The sequence below is a fragment of the Amblyomma mixtum genome, chromosome 3 (assembly GCF_055824585.1).
Source record: "Amblyomma mixtum isolate Tamu chromosome 3, ASM5582458v1, whole genome shotgun sequence".
Taxonomy (NCBI): Eukaryota; Metazoa; Arthropoda; class Arachnida; order Ixodida; family Ixodidae; genus Amblyomma; species Amblyomma mixtum.
The window spans coordinates 192,623,056-192,636,837 of NC_143014.1; positions in this window are offsets into that span (position 1 = coordinate 192,623,056).

Consider the following 13,782-nt stretch of genomic DNA (forward strand, 5'->3'; position numbering starts at 1 on the left):
GCGCGAGTGTGTCTGCATGATTAAAGATTGCACGAGAGTAAGCAGCTGCGCTCGCATTTAAATGAGTAGTACTTCATTCGCAGGACATTCACGGCATGCTCGTGCAAGCTGACGTTGTTATGCCGCGAAACTTCGGATTGGTCGACACCTAATTTTTTTGTTGCGAAAGCAGCACTAAGCGAGTCGCCGAGCCATTTCGCGGAGGTGACGAAAGGCCGTACTGCGCATGCGCGCCGCCGCCGCCGCCGCGCTCGCCATTTGCGCATGCGCAGTGGCGGCGCACAACTAGCGTGCCGGGGCCGCCGCCGCTTCCGCGCGCTCTCCATCGCCTCTCTCTCTCTCCTCGTTGCTTTCGCAATCCTCCAGGTTTAACCAGAGCTAAATCACTGCCAATTTTGCATCGCAGATAACTTTGCAGACAGTTCGCGCCAAACAGTTCGAGTTTAAAAAAATAGATCCATCGAGTCTGCCTTATCCAGATAAAAGAGAAATTAATAGAAACCATAAAAGGAATGTCCCTAACTATAGGAATATTTATAAATTTCAGTAAAAAGTTTGACACTATAAAACATGATATACTGAACAGAAAATTTGTTCCACTATGTAGCATAAGACGCGCACCCTTAAACTTAATAAGTATCGATCTTGATAATCGATTTCAGTATATAGTGGTATGTGGCTTTAAATCTTATGTGGGCAGAGTCTCGACCGGAGTTCCCCACGGCTCAATTCTAGGTCCTGATTTATTTTTAGTACATATAAACAAGATAACTAATATTCCCTACACAAACGACGTGATCTGCCGACACCAACGGTTTTTTTCTTTGTTCAGGGCAGAATCCACAATATGCACAAGATAGCGGTTGTCGGAAGTCCCAGACTGGCTTAACTCCAACGAAGGTCAATTAAATGTTGAGAAAAACAAATAAGTACTATACAGACCTAAACAGAGAACTGTTTTAGGCAGCTTCTTGCTGTACTTTGAGGCTCATTTTCTTAGTCGTGAAAGGACGATAAAGTTTTCAGACGTATTTTTTTTACCAATATTTGCTATGGTCCTAACATGTAGGTAACTTAAGAAATAATATATCTAAGTGTATCGGAATTATCAACAAATTTATAACGCCACTGTGAGTCTGATTCAAAATATAGCTTCACTATTCGCTTGTTTACTTGTTTACACAAGGAACCACAACACAAACAAAGAAAACAAAAATATTTCTACTGAAAAAAGAGCTATATCCGCTGTAGCACATTCCCATTACTGAGGGCACGAAGAAGGATTTCCTTAAATGGAGCATTCTTTCCGTTGAACACATTTACAAGAAAAAGCTTCCAAACTATGTCCACACACTTGTTAATAGAAGCAAGCAAAATTTTGAAGGCACTTTTTTAGCACGCCGTAGTTTGCGTCACGTGAAATAAGAAGTCTCGAATGTTCGCACCATCCATGGTTTTGAGAGGCTGGTACGTATGCAACAAATTTGTTGCAATTTGTTGCATACGTACCCACAAATTCTGGATTCAGCCCTTTTGGTTGCGTGTTTTCGTCTTTGCAGTGACGCGTAAGGCATTATTATACAGGAATTACCACGTGGTATTCTCCTACGGCTGCCAATATAATCTATTTTCTTTCTCGTACTGTTTCGGTTTCAACAGCTTATGCCGTCAGCGTGTGTTTATAGGTCGCGTGAGAAAAGAAAAAAAAAAGATGCCCAGGCTTAGCTTGGTTAAGCCAAGAATGCGTTGCATATTGCGCGGTCTTTTTGTGCGAGGTATTGCTTGGCGGGACTCGATTTTCTCAGCAGCTTTTCCTCCTTGACGTATGGATGGATGGACGGATGGATAGGAGAGCCCCCTTTGAAACGGGGCGGTGGCAACCGCCACCATGCTTAGCCGTCTTTTTTTATTTTTTTTGTTGTTTCTTCTTTTTTTTACGTGGTTCGGTGACGTCACGTCACCACGTGACGTCACCAAACCACGTGACGTCACGTCACGTGGTTTGGTGGCTGCCCGGCCGCGCCCAAGGGCTGAACTGAGTGATTGCAATATGCTACGCATAAAACTGCGATATAATCGCTGCTTCATCGTTTTAATTACTGCAATGCTAAAGTTAGCCTGCCTCAAAAGATTGAATGACAAGCAATGTAGAAGCAACGATTGCAATTTTTTCATGCCTCAAGTGACATATAAGCCCACGTTGACGTCACGGTCATCATTTGGCTGTTGAAACCGAAACAATATTATATAAAAATTCGATTATAAATTATTTAGCGGTCGTAGGCGATTAGCGCGTGGCAATTCATGCATAACGGCGTCTTCCGCATCATTGTAGAAAACATGCTATCTAAATTATGCGTCTCTACACCTTTTGAAAACCATCATTGCTTTCTATCGCTTTCTCTTTCTTTCCCACTCCCTGTTCTCTCTCTGTCCTTTTTCTTTCCACTAGCCGCAACTCGGGTACTTCAAGCTTCGATGGCAGATGCCGCGGCTGGCAGCATCTTCTCTTCTCCTCCTTCTCCTGCCGACGGCTGCGCAGGCCCCGGCGGCTCTCGCTCCCGCCTCGCGACACGCCCTCCGGACTCGGACGATACCAAAGCCATGAACCATGGCACGATTTCTATGACGCCTTCACCGCCACCCGTTACGGGCCTCATGCAAGGAACGCCTACGGAGGATCCTTATTCGAATTGGACTTTTTCTGAAATGAATTCAAGCGCACAACAACACGCACACAAGAGAGGAAAGACACAGGACAGGCGCTAGCAAGCCATCCAGGATCCAACACATAACATAGCACACGCAACTCGTCTTGACACCTTCTAACTTGTCGCCACAGCTCGGACCTCAAAAGCTTCAATAAATGCTTCAGAAGACCCCAGGGGGGACGCAGAAATCCCAACAGGGCACTCACATCCGCCGGCACCAGACCCTTGCGAAGGCAAAATCCAAGATATCTTGCACGGCATTTCAAAATAATTCATTTCAAAATGAGCTATGCACCATCTAGCCCAAACAGAAGTTTTGTTAAAGAATTGGACTTTGAATCTGAAATGCCGCACTCAACGGCGCCTATCCAGAGGTGAGCAAGTTACGGTAGCGGGCATAGCTATCCCGCCTAGCCATACCTCACCAACTTTAGCTAATGCTAGACAAACTCACCACCCGCCACCCCGAAGGCGCCGCCTTCCTCCGCTTTCCAAGTCTAAACTGAAAGTGATTATATGACCTAATAAGGGTCTTAATTGCACTCCGTGATTGCATGGCCCACCAAATTTCCAAAGCCATAGGACTTGCCTACCAGGGCCAGACTACCGAAGAAAGTATTCTTATTCGTTTTCGCCGGGGCTCCAACATTATCACCGTAAGCACGTCAAATAAGCAACCGCTGGCATGTTGACCGTCTCACTCTGGCAGACAAAACATATGCAGTCGCTGCTTACGTGGCGGCCCCTGAAGACGTCGTTCGCGGCGTCATCCACACACTCGACCCCTCTACAACACCGACCGTATTCATGGCTCACCTCCCAGTTCGTACCCAAGGTGTCGAAATTCTTCAAGCTCTGATGCTGGGCTGTACCCGAACAGTGGTGATAACCTTCAGCACCAGATACGTTCCACGCCCGGCTCTCTATTATGGGGGCAGAGGAGAGGTGCTACCCCTTCTAGCTCACCCGCCAGGTCTGTCTGGTATGTCACCAACAAGGTCATTGCTCAGACGTGTGTACCATGCCGAACATTAACATATGTCACACCTGCGGCACCTTGGTGTGGTCCCGAACAACTCGCGCCATCCACTTCCCCAACAAGCAAAAGCCCCCTCCAGTCGCCCTAGTACCCTGCCACAGCCCCAACAACCAAACTCACAACGTGGGCTCCTGTGGGTCAGCTCGGACCGTGAATCATCCCGCAGCTCCTCCCGGGCCCCGACTCCGCCACCAACCTGCTCTCCGACCATACGGACGCCGACGGCCCGGCCTGACTCCAGCACCACCAAGCCACAACGGCCCAGTACCAAGCACCATGCGAGCGATTCACCGCACAAGGTGAGCTGGTCAGATGTCGCCTCTACTGCTCCTTCATCTGACGCTACTTAGGTTCAACAACTCAAAGCCGAAATACAAAAACTTAGTGCACACGAACTAACTGCATGCCCGCCACAGACATCCGCTGTTCCAACTCAGACGCCTCCGCCCGCCCGCCCTATCCCGGCACGCACTTCCACCACACCCTCCAACTCATCTCTTCTGCCACCCTCTGACCCTACTTTTCAGCACTTCCTAACGCAAATGCGCTAGCAACTGCAAAAACTGCAACTGCAAATGCGGCAACAAATGAGAGCCTGACAGCAACACATGACGAAGCCTTATAACGCTCTTATCCAGCGGATTGACCGCATTTATCGGAAACGGGCTGCCGTGGAATCCTCTCTGGAAAAAACGCTCCGTCGCATCCAACCCCTCCCTGACGTTAGCGATTCAGAGAACCTTGATAGCTTTCCTCCCCTGGACACTCAGGCTGGCTCTCACTAATCCTCCTACACACCCCACCCAACTTAGAAATCTGGAAATGACGGCAGCCTCATGACGGCAACCTCCTGTAGCCAACTACTAGTACTTGGCGGCATGAATACACCCTACACTACATGGGCATACCGCGCTCTAACACACCTAAAGACCACTCCTTTTTCACAGCAGTTGATGCCCTCCAACTCGATCTCCTCACATACCTTGCTGCGCCAACCAATATTGGCAAAAGTGTATCAAGGGGCACGTTCCCCGACTTCACCTTTGCTAAAAATATTGTGACGAAGACGATGAAGCTGGCAGTGGCGCGGGACGGAACGCTCGCGCTAGGCCAGTGGCCATTAAATCATCTCTTATCCATCGTTCACCACGCCTCATTCTTCGGCTGGCCGCCACGTAGCATTTGGTGGATGTGCGGAGTTCATCCCCATCTTGGTCCTGGGGTCTAGAGCGCCCGCTCTAGACAACCCAAGGGGAAACCCTCGGCAACGACCATATCATCCTCTCTATCAGTATTCCGACACTCAAGTGAGTAAGCCACTCGGCGAAATTCGGATGACCATATATTCTTTTCGAGGCATACTATCCTCGGCCCAAACCATTACAGACATATCTTCTCCGAATGGATGCGGCATGTATGTTTCCAACACTCTGTCCCTCACCAGCTTACTACAGCAGTCCGAAGAACAGCCGGCTGTGGACACCCACCTTCTCCACCTTTGGGAAACCAGCGCCGGCCTCATTAAACGCTGGCTCCGCCAAACACCCAAGCTTCACACTGTCAACATTACAAACCAGGTCCACAACTACGCTTTCCAGCTCTCCGCTCAAAACTGGCTCTACTTCTGCGACACCTCAAGAGGCACTCCAAAAACCTCCAAAATGCTCCAATACGTCATCGTTTTCTTATCGAATCACATCGCCACCATCGGCATCGGCTCCACATGTGCACCCCCTTCCACCACACCCAACTATGACACCCCTAAGGCGCAGTAATCTCCCCACTTCTTTTCAGCATCGCCAAGGCCACGCTGGCCCACAAACTGTCCACACTCCGTGACATCAGCTACACACTTTACGCTGATGACATTACCATCTGGTCCTCCCATACCCTATTCGCACGATTCTAACGCACCCCCCCCTCCCCCGTTAGTAACGCGTAGTGGTATTCAACACCCGGAAGCCCCAAAAATAACTTGGCGCCGATTCTATCACGCACACGAAATAAAGCCATGAACAGGCGCCCCAAAATTGCATAAAGCATTTTATGAAAAATAAATCGGCACACACAGACAAAACCACAAGATGTGAACATCATAGGCTACTCGCCATCAGAGTCAGACACAGCTCTTTTTCGCAATCCACCAACCACAGGAATTCATCCTCAGTCCCGTCTAAGACGTTGGAAAGGCCACGTTTTTTAGAGCGTATAGGCTTTACTACGCCATGTTCCGCGAGTTTCGCCGACTCCGTCGCTTTGGCCTTCAGCGACCTTCAGTCGCTCCGAAGCTGCGCCGAAACCGATGAAGATCGGGGGCTTCGAAAGCAAAGGAAAGGCGCTTAATTGGCCCCTTGGAACAGTGGACACATCAGTCGCGCTTTAAGCTACGTGGCGGTAGTGGCAGATGTGCGCTGCATGCGTTGGCACTGACAACGTTGTGGCAGAAACACGGCACTGGAGATGTAAGCCGTCGGCGTTCATTGTGTTCATTGGAGTGGCGTTTACAGATGATTTTGAGGAAAGGAAGGGCGCATAAATAGCTCCCTGGGTCAGTGAACGCCTCAGTCGCGCTTTGAGGTACGAAACTGGTAAGAGAGGGATGTGGGCTACATGCCTGACAACGTTGTGGCAGACACCCGGCACTGCACCAATAGGCCGCAGCGTTCATTGGATGAGCAACCTCTCGCGATCAACCATTGATTTAACTGCCACCTGCCAGGGTGGCAGGGTGGGCGCGCTGCCTCTCCAGTGTCCGGAACGCACTCAACGTTGCAGACGCCAATGGTTCTTGTCAAGCAGCGCAACGGCTCGAAGCCAAACAAGCAAGAGACAAAACACAGCGCTGATTACTAACAACAGAATGGTTTTATTCAGGACACCAGTGCTTAAATACTCGCTGGTATGGCAGATTGGTTGGTTGGTAACAACTTTATTCATAGTCCTGCAGAGCTTTCGCCGACGGGGCCTTAGGTCTCCCACGTGGGGACGTCGAGGCGCTGCCTCGCCGTCGCCTCGCGGGCCTGCTGGACGGCCCAGAGTTGGTCCCCGAGGCTGGGGCTGCGCAAGGCAGCGGCCAACCGCGGCGGGAGGGTTCCGGAATTAGCACCGTGAAGGTTTTTGTTGCAGTCCCAGAGCATGTGAGTTAAAATGGATACATTGGCGTTGCAGACCTTGCATATATTTGTCGGGTATGTACCGGGGTAAAGCCTGTGGTATAGTTCCGGGTTGGGGTACGTGAGCGTCTGCAGTTGTCTGAGGGACACCGCGTGCGCCCTGTCCAGCTTGTCGCTGGGCGGAGGGAAGGTTCGGCGGGCCAGGCAGAGGGCCTTGGTAATTTCGTTGTAGCTGGTCAAGCAGTCTTTGGTGCTATTCCACGGACGACGGTCGCCGGCGCGGTTCGCGAGCTCGCGCGCCTTGGCGTGTGCCGTCTCGTTGCGGTTGCGATACGTCCTCGATACTTCTCCCATGTGCGCCGGGAACCATTGAATTCTGGTTTGGAATTCTACCTCCTGCTGGACTTGTCGGTTCCTCAGGACTCGGGCCGCTCTCTGTGAGATCCATCCTTTGGCGAAGTTTCTAACCGTCTGACGCGAGTCGCAGAGAACCACGGTGCACGTCGGATCCGTGAGGGCGAGTGCCACCGCCGCTTCCTCCGCCTCTTCTGCGCGTTCGCACGCTACACTTGACGTTATGCGCGTTTTGCCGCACGAATCGACGACCGCAACCGCGAATCGCGAGCGTTCTGCGTATTCCGCGGCGTCAACGAACCTTGTCCCCGTATCGTCTCCGTGGCTGTGCAGGAGAGCTCTGGCCCTGGCCACTCTTCTTCCCCGGTTGTGTTCCGGGTGGACGTTTCGTGGAATCGGGTCGACTCTTAGCGTTTGTCTAATCGCGTTTGGAATGGCGACTTTCTGGCCTTGTTGTACGTGGTAACGGATGCCGAGACTTTCCATGATCTGGCGGCCTGCTGTCGTTCCCGTTAATCTTTCCAGTTGTGAAGTGCGCTGCGCCTCGGCGATTTCGCTAAGCGTGTTGTGAAGTCCGAGCTGGAGCAAGCGATGCGTGCTGGTGGACTCGGGTAGACCCAGTGCTATCTTGTACACCCTGCGAATGAGGACATTGATCTTGGCTTCTTCTCCCTTGTACCAGTTGTGGAATGCCGCAACGTACGCAATATGGCTAATGACGAAAGAGTGTATGAGTCGTGTGAGACTCTCCTCCCTCATTCCGTTTCTTCTGCTAGTGACCCTCTTGAGGATTCGCATGGCGCTAGCTGTCTTGTGCTTTAATTTAGTGATCGTTTCGCCGTTGACGCCGTTGGCCTCGATTATCATGCCGAGGACCCTAATTGTGTGTACAATCGGGATGGTTGCTCCGTCTCTCGTACGTAGTCTGATCTCTTCGTACTCGCGCTTTGTCGTTGCCGCATTGCGACCACTCCCGGGTGGTCTGCCCCTCTGCGTGGGGCGGTAGAGTAGGAGTTCCGACTTTTTCGGCGAACATCGTAAACCCGTACCCTCTAGGTATTCCTCTATTGTCTCGATTGCTAGTTGCAGTGCCGTTTCGATGTGACCGTCGCTGCCTTTGTGCACCCAAAGGGTTATATCGTCGGCGTATATTGTGTGCCGGACGTCTGGCACACAATATAAACAGATATGGCAGATAAACAGGAAAATATAGAGAACAACACTTTCCACGGGCCAATCATTCTGAGCGTGCGAAAGCTTTGTCGATGCAGGTAATCTAGGATCTCAAGCATTCGTGTTCTTTCTTCGAGATAGCAACAGAAGGGGTGCTTATCAATTCCGTACCTAGCCTCATAATCTCTGACACCTCAATTACCTCTCTGGTGAGCTGGTCTTTGCTTTTTGCTATAATTTTGTTCTTCTCGAACATTGGTTGGCATGAACAATCGCGACAATCAATCCCGATATGGCGGACGGCATTCTTCACGTTATTGTTGTGCTCCTTAAGTCTTTCATTTGAACAACGGCCAGTTTGGCCGACGTACGATCCACCACAGGACAAAGGAATTGAATAAACCAAGTTGTCTCGGCACTGAGCGTATTTCTTCTCGTGCTTCTTCGTGCACACAGGAACATCGCGACATGTTTTTTCAGGCCGATTTACACGCGCGCATAAAGACCTCAATTTTACAGGGGCTGAAAAAACATCAACTCCAGCTCGTTTTTCTATTCTTTTCAAATTGTGGGATAAAACATGAATGTATGGAATTACGGATACATTTTTTCCTCGGCGGACTTGATTGAACATAGCACCAAGTTTCAACTTCTTCAGCATACCCTCCGCCACCAAAGCCAACATGTGGAGACGGTATCCTGTGGCAACAAGCCTTTCAACCTGGCATGAAAAACTGTGCGTCGTCTTATGCATACAAGATTTTTTCATGGCATTGCCGAAGCAAGACGCGGCAATGCCTCGTTTCACTAGCTTAGAGTGTGAAGAGCTGTATGGAAGTAAAGGCTTTCTACTTCTCGGTTCTAAGGCCCAGCAGTCATGAAAATCATTGAAAAACAGGGTCAAGTGACTCAAGTCTAGGAACTTAATGTAGTCGCTAACAGGCACTTCATGAGTTATTTCCAGTGGCAAGAACTTCTGCAAAAATAGAACAAAGTTTAGTCACCTCTGCAGGAAGACTTGCCGGTTCACATTCAAGTAAAATAAGATAATCGTCTACAAAGCGGAACACTCTTGTAACATTTGATCCCTTAAGGCGAACATCAAGTGCCCTGTCATGCATAGCTAAATACAAATCGCTGAGCGATGGCGCAATACATGCCCCTATGCATATCCCTTTCTTCTGAATGAAAACACGCCCATCCCATTCTGCATAAGTAGACCCCAGGTAGATTTGTGTCAGTTCTAAAAAGTTTCCTGCAGAAATGCCAGAGGCGCCCTGAAACGCAATAGCACCATAATCGTCTATAACTTCACTGATGCACTTTAACAGCTTGTTATGAGGGATGGAGTAATACAGGTCTTTGATGTCAATTGAAAAAGCGCGCACCTGCTTGCTGCCGTGGTTAGTTTTTAGAAAATCCATTACATCGTCCGATTGCTTGACCTGATAAGGATCGTCAACGGTTAGGAGAGTTAGGCTCTTTTGTAAAAACCTACCCAGGCACTTTTGCCACGAGTCATTTTCTGAAATAATCACCCGTAAATGTACGTATACTTTATGCGTTTTTGCTGTAAAAAACATGTCCAAGTTCAATCAGCGCTGTGTTTTGTCCCTTGCTTGTTTGGCTTCGAGCCGTTGCGCTGGTTTACAAGAACCATGTCTGACCAACTCGCCCACCAGTTCATGTTGTACAGCTTTATTTCTTCTACAAGGGGCTCTATTTCTTCGTCCTGTCTCGCCGAACCGTCTCGTTTCATACCCGTCATCGCAAATTCTTCGTATAAATCACGAATGCTTGGCTTCTGCATTCGAAAGCGCATTCTGCCTCCTGAGGTGCTGGGCTTGTTTGTGGGCTTCCAGCCTTCAGTTATCCATAGCATAAGGGTATGAAAGTTCCTGAGGGCCGAATGGCAACGTCAAGTAAGGTCGTGCAAGGACCATCTGAGGCTTCTTTTTCAGTCTTCAAGCCAGAAGGGACATTGGAAACAACAGTGGCACGAAATCAGCCGGCTCATCAGCAGCACAACGGAGTTTTGGTGGCAGCAGCTTCTTCCACTACTTCGAGGGTGCGTTCCAAAGAAGCAAGCAGGGATGCTCAACAAAGTTCGCAACATCAAAGGAGTGCCTATTCCCGAGGATACTCAACGAGTCCTACGTCTTAGCCCAAAGTGTGCTGTTGAGCCAAGAATGCAACCTCCTGAGCGGGTTGCCCGACGAGCTGAGGAACCGCAGGACAGTAGATGTGTTTCCGACGAAGTGGATGTTGTGCTGCGTTCGATACCTCGTGGGGAAAACCTCTAAGACTGTTCGATTTATGCGGGATAATGATCTGGTTTTGTTAAACGCTGACAAAGAAGGGGGCTTTCCAGTACTTTCAAAAGATAGCTTTAAGCAGGAAGCAGGCGTAGCAGTTAGCACGGTATTCAAAGAAGGAACAAGCAGCTGCCTCGTAAAGGTCAAAAGGAAGGCAAAACAGTTGTGCAAGAGGCTCAATTAGAGCCGTTGGTGTCCTCAGTAGACAAATGCCATAAATTTAGCCTGGACATGTTTTTACAGCAAAAACGCATAAAGTAGACGTGCCTTTACGGGTGATTATTTCAGAAAATGACGCTTGGCAAAAGTGCCTGGGTAGGTTTTTACAAAAGAGCCTAACTCTCCTAACCGTTGACGATCCTTATCAGGTCAAGCAATCGGACGATGTAATGGATTTTCTAAAAACTAACCACGGCAGCAAGCAGGTGCGCGCTTTTTCAATTGACATCAAAAACCTGTATTACTCCATCCCTCATAACAAGCTGTTAAAGTGCATCAGTGAAGTTATAGACGATTATGGTGATATTGCGTTTCAGGGTGCCTCTGGCATTTCTGTAGGAAACTTTTTAGAACTGACACAAATCTACCTGGGGTCTACTTATGCAGAATGGGATGGGCGTGTTTTCATTCAGAAGAAAGGGATATGCATAGGGGCATGTATTGCGCCATCGCTCAGCGATTTGTATTTAGCTATGCATGACAGGGCACTTGATGTTCGCCTTAAGGGATCAAATGTTACAAGAGTGTTCCGCTTTGTAGACGATTATCCTATTTTACTTGAATGTGAACCGGCAAGTCTTCCTGCAGAGGTGACTAAACTTTGTTCTGTTTTTGCAGAACTTCTTTCGCCACTGGAAATAACTCATGAAGTGCCTGTTAGCGACTCCATTAAGTTCCTAGACTTGAGTCACTTAGCCCTGTTTTTCAGTGATTTTCATTTTTGCTGGGCCTTTGAACCGAGAAGCAGAAAGTCTTTACTTCCATACAGCTCTTCACACTCTAAGCTAGTGAAACGAGGCATTGCCGCGTCTTGCTTCGGCAATGCCATGAAAAAATCTTGTATGCATAAGACGACGCACAGTTTTAAGGCGGAAGCCTTTAATGCCTCATCGTTGTAAGCAGGAGTTGTCGACAGAAAATGTCACGCTTTTCAATTGGTCGAAATGCTCGTGACGTCACTGTGCGCGAATTTCAAATGGGGCCAATTGTACTTTGGCTAGTAACCATGCAACCAATCAAAGGGATCGTATAGTGATGCTCCAACTAAGTGGGACTGAGTTTAGTTAATTGCTTAATTAATCAATTAGCCTAATTATGATAGAGGAGAACGAAGAGGTCAGAAGAAAGAGGAAAAGAAAAGAAAGACGCGCGTCGCAGCAACAACAGCGTCCGCGGAAGGAGACGCTACTGAAAAAACATATAAGTACGAAGCCACATTCACTCCACCACCACGCACTTCCCCACTCAGTTCGACGTTGCTCGTTTCATATACGTTGTGTCGAACATCCTAGACAGTTCCAACATTTGACAGGTGAATGACAGAACACGATGGATAGAAATACAATAATATAAATATGAAATAGCCTAATTAACCTTTCTGGTTAGACCGCATAAATCAATAAAACCGAGAACGAAATTGGGCGAGTTGGGGAATCGAACCAGGGTCTCCGGAGTGCGATACGAGCACGCTAGCCACTCCGTAATGCCAGCTGAATGGTTTGGAATGAACAAAGGCGCGTCTAGCTAATACGGCGTCTTCGTTCACTCTCATCTTCCCCCTTTCCCTTACGGCTAGGTGCAGGTGTCCACCCAGATATGCGAGAGAGATACATTTCCTTTCCTCAAAAAATAAATTTACTGTCCAGCAAGGCGTACAGCCGAATTGGCGATGGTGTTCTGTGGACTCCCTGGCAGCGTTGCAAGACGCTGTCGCGTTCCACTCTTACAGGCGAAGTTTAACATGTTAACCACACATCAGTAACACACGCAGACAGCCAATGGACGCGTCATTCGCTGGCAGCACTTGAATCATCATTCACAACCACATTCGTGGCAGAATGCTGTACTCAGGCTTTCGCCTTGCACCACTTTAGTCGCCAAAGTGACTCCTAATTTTTTCATGCCAGGTTGAAAGGCTTGTTGCCGCAGGATACCCTCTCCACATGTTGGCTTTGGTGGCGGAGGGTATGCTGAAGAAGTTGAAACTTGGTGCTACGTTCAATCAAGTCAGCCGAGGAAAAAATGTATCCGTAATTCCATACATTCATGTTTTATCCCACAATCTGAAAAGAATAGAAAAACGAGCTGGAGTTGATGTTTTTTCAGCCGCTGTAAAATTCTCGTTGCTGTCGAGTGAGTGAGACGCATGGCTCCGAAGCGGCCCAGTGATTCCGCGCCAAGCGGTTCGGGGAAGCGGCAGTGGGTTGACCACAAGGCTTTAGCCAGGCACGCTTTAGGATTTACAAATTGTCTTCGGTAATTTTTTTTTCGGCATCCTCGAGAAGTGTTCCCTCGGCGACTCGAATAAATATTTCTCTTGGAAAGGTCCGCAACTTTATTATAGAGGGTATTAGTCTTCTGAAGCAGCTCTTACCTGAAGCTTCTGAACGATTGCAGCTTGTCGAACTAAAAAAACAAAACGTGATTCAATACGCCTTCAATTTTGTCCGTCGCTCATTCGGTATTTTTATCGACTAATTAAATTTCTGCACTACAATCTGAGTATCGCCTCCTCGAAACGAAAGTTGCCGATCTGGCAGAGGGCACGTGGTCGATAAATGAATTCTGCATGAGGAATACAAAACAATGTTGCTGGCAAAACGACGTTCCCACTTGCCTGAGCTCGCGCTCTCTTTGTTATCAATACCCGTATGAAACGCCGCCGTCAAATGAGTCATTAGCCAGGTCTCGCTCATTAAAACCAACATGTGAAATAAAATGTATAACGCTGGAGACACTCCTCCACGTGACGTTTGGCCTCGCCAGGAACGGGAGCAGCTGCAAGGATTTTAAACCGGGCCAATAATGTCTGTCCCGTTTCAGCTCCAACATGTTCCATATGGATCAAGCAGTTCCGC